Below are 4,435 nucleotides of genomic sequence, written 5' to 3' on the forward strand. Positions count from 1 at the left end.
AGTTCACTTTGTTTCATTTTATTATTGTACATTATGCACTTTCCTTTTATTGCATTAAGTGATGTTTGTTAAATCATAATTATTGTGTATTATCCAACAGACATATTATGCTTCATTAATTTAGTTTTTAGTCTAAGTGTTCTATTATTCACATCTAAGAATACTTGAGTCACTTTTGGATCAATAACTCAGGAATGTTCCGCTATTGTTTTCTGTGTTTGGGGTTTCCTTGAACTTGCGCTCTAATACAACTCTGTCACATCCACCCAGCTGGTACCCTACCTGGCATACACAAGTGTGTGATCCACAGCCCCGAAGATCAAGTATCGAGGATGATGTTCCCAGGTCTTATTTCATGTTCGCATTAGGTGATTAACATATATGAATTATCAATGAATCAATAAGAAGAAACGCAACCTGTAAACCCTAACCTAGCCTAACCATTCGGTCATGTGAAATACCAAGAAAACAGAAGCAAGAAGAAGAAGAAGAAGAGACACAGAGATGATTATGGAGTTCGGCAATATGCCTACTCTCCGGGATTCAGGTATGAATCCAATTCACTAAGTCTTGAGATGTTACAAATAAGAAGAAGAAAGGAGAAGTTCACGAATACACCCTGTACAGGCAACAAAATGCCTCCAAACTACCATTGAGTGATCGCCCTTTCCTGCTGATCAAAAGCCCTCAACAATCGTCGTCAAGATCCAAAGGAAACTTAGAGTTGCAGGTGATCGAAGACGGCAACCATGGACGACCTTCAAGAGAGCTCCAAGAAACCCGTAGAACTAAAACCTCAAAATCAGAAAAATCAATTGCATATCGCTTGAACCAACTCAGCCCTCTCATATACAATGAGTTATGAACCATATGAACCCAACCGGTTCGGTTCATGACTTAAAGAAAGACAATTACTAGATTACCCCCCAACAATCTCCCCCTTAATCTGTACATCCAAAATGACTATAGTGAGCTGGATGCAACCGTCATCATCCACGTGTACCTGCACACACAAAACAAAAGAGACCACAATATAAAGCAAATAATAAAGATGCAAAATACCTAGACATATACTAAATATGCAACACTAAGGACTCCAAGCAGATACACTATGCAACAAACTGCACCAGGTAGAGAAACCCTAATCATAACTCATAACTCACAACTCACTCATATAACTATGAAGAGCAAACATGCACACACAAGGCATATATCTCATAACTGAGACAAACAAAGAAAGAGTTATAAAAATTTGGGCAGCATCTCCCCTAAAACTGCAACAAATGCAAAACCTAATAAACAAACACAAACATACCTGGACATCACCACACCATACATAAATGAAAACAAAGTATACAACCTCCACAAAAGGTAATAACTCACCACATAGACTTACTCATGCCAACCAAAGCATAATAAATATATGAATTAAAACAAGTAAGACTTTAAACAAGAGACAAGTATAATTTCAAGAAATCCATGGTGATATCCAAAACCAACCTAGATTAACAAAACCTCACAACATCAACATATGAACAACATGGATCCTGACATAATTGACAATGTCAATATAACCCATAAATCTACAAATGCTTACAATATAAGCCAAGTCAAGTCTAAAACATACCACATGATACATAAGAGAACTTAACCAACTAGAGAAGAGAGATTAAACAATTCAAATATATAAAACATAACAAGTAAGCATAAATCTCTCCCCCTCAACCAGTAGATTCCAAAACTTAGGAAATTCCTAACAAATCCATGTATTTTCATTTCAAAATTCTGATTTTAAAACCTTCCCCAAGGAATACAATCATGCAATCAATATGTAAACCACATAGATGCAGATATAAGACACAGAAAATGAAATGAGAAACTAGAGGCAAATGTCAACCTAAAATGCAAATACAATGCAAAAAACTTCAACATCAAGTCTTATATATCAATGCCAAGGGTATTCAAATGAAATCACAAAAGATTCATTAACAAGTCATATTTTAAAATTCAGTTGTTAAAATGCCTAAAGAAGTTGCAAATCTTTCTTTCTTCCACACTAAAATAAAGAAAGACAACAAGTATCCAATTACCCATTAAAATAATGAAGAGAGTAAACATTCTAATAGCCTTACATTTAACCAACAAGATGAAAATATTCTAAACAAATCCAAATAGGCAATAACACTCCTCAATCCATCACTGGCTTACTACCACTACTCAAACCAGGACCTCTTCACCCACTCACTACACATGACGGGCACAAGTCACAACTAGACACATCCAGGTCACCTAGAGTAGAAACCAAACCAGAGATAAAAGAAGTAAACTCAATAAGACTTGACAACTCTGACCTACAAGACCAGACTCAATGACCACATAAAAATACAACTGCAAACAAGACATAATCTAACCAATAAAACTGGTGCAAGTCATCTAACCAGACAACTCAATAAATCTGACAATAACTACTCCCAAATCAAAATCATACAAGCTGACAGACCATATCCCTTGAATCTCATGTGAACCCCAACCTGTGAGGACACACCCTCTTTACAACACCTATGTCAAGACCAGCACCAATGCTGAACTGGAGAACAAACCTCTCCCCTTGGAGACCAACCTCTCCAAACACTTGACAACACTGTGTCAAAAAAAAAAAAAAAACCCAGCACTCATGCTAAACATGGAGACTATACCTCTCCAAACACCAGGGATATACCTAATGCTATAACAAGTGAAATAGGAAAGCTCATGTGTAACCAACTGTACTAAACAGTCTCAACACCACCTATTACCACTCAAGCATTACAAAAAAACAGTCAGACAAGTATACCAATGCCAATAAAAGCATCCATGAGAGTACAAAACAACAACAAATACATTACATGCCATCACTATCATAATTGGTCAAGAATTCTCACACAACAAGGCATATCTTAACCAATAGAAAATCAGGCATAAAACATGTTGTCTCAGATTTATGAAAAATAAACTACTTCCTTACACAAGCATAATACCTTAAAATAAATAGACCATCTTCTTTTACCAAAGGAACAAAATAGGATAAACCAAAGTGTGCACCCAATGGAAAACCAAACAACCAGGTCTTAAAACAAGGTTTATGCTAACACAGAAAGTGTCACATCCCGCCCTAAATCCACCAAGGGGATACCCTATCCGGATTACCCGGGGAGTGAATTACTGTCCCGCCGATCAAGTTTAGGAACGATCATAATCACTTAGCACAATAATATAATCAAAAGCAAGAACAATTCCTTATTTCCAAATAATTCAATAATAAAAGTCTAGAAAAGATCTTAGAAGATTTCACAATTAACATCAGAGTGCGGAAAGGATTTCATTAGTATAAACAATCAAGTGTGAAAAGGAGGGAGGAAACCCATCCTATAATATCAGCGGAAGATGAAACGACTAAAGTAAAGGTTACAACCGATTCACCAAATAACAAGTGAAACAACTAAGCTATAGTCCCGACAATTCAAATAAAAGGTTAAAAAGGGAATGAGGCGACATCCCATCCCTAACACACAATATAAACCGAACTATTACAAAAGTCCCGATCTCGGCTACTCGCTTTATCAACGGTTCATCGCCACCGGATGATACAAGTCTCAACTCGGCCTCCAGAGGGTTGAGCGCCGAGTCAACGGTGGTAGTCCCAGGAAAGTCTAACAAGGTATGTTGCAAAAGGAGTGAGTTCGAAAGAACCGCAAGGAAAGTTATTCAATAATAACATAAATCATATGATGCGCACATAGCATGATGCAATATGATATGAGACATATGATGCAAATATGAATCTAACTCTAAGTATGCGGTCATCTAGGGTAGACATGCTTTAAGTCATAGCACCATACTTCTTTGGGTTGTCAGTCATTCCCCCTCAATCATACAAGATATCTTGGGCGCCGGGAAGTTCGGTAAAGTCATCTCAAAAGAACCATGGTAGGGGAATCGGTCACCGCTCTCTCACATCACCGTTGGATAAAAGGCGCATGCACGGAAAAGCCTAGCCCAAGCAAGTCATCTACCGGCATATCATCTCGGCCGGATACGTCCATCCCGCCCGGCGATCCTTTCCGGTATCCTTCACACAGAGTCGGCGAATCCCGGATTACGGACTCATCAACCCTATTGGTCATCCACAAATGTAAACGGGAAGCTCTCACGCCCTCACGGATTGGTTACCGGCTTGAGCGCCCATGAGCCCAAGTCTAGCCGGTTGCAACCCTACCAATAAATGGCCCCTTTCGGGTATCCGTAGCATGGTTTATGTCCCCACGGATTGGTTACCGGCCTAGAGCGCCCATCAAACCATACACTACCACGGGCGCGGCTCAATGCCCTCCGATTCGGGCGATACGACAGGGATATCCTAGCCATACATCTAGACAAGTCCTATGTATGTCATCCA

Source organism: Hakea prostrata, unplaced genomic scaffold (assembly GCF_041222555.1).
Source record: "Hakea prostrata isolate BN-2017 unplaced genomic scaffold, UWA_Hpros_2 contig_25, whole genome shotgun sequence".
In the NCBI taxonomy this organism is placed as follows: Eukaryota; Viridiplantae; Streptophyta; class Magnoliopsida; order Proteales; family Proteaceae; genus Hakea; species Hakea prostrata.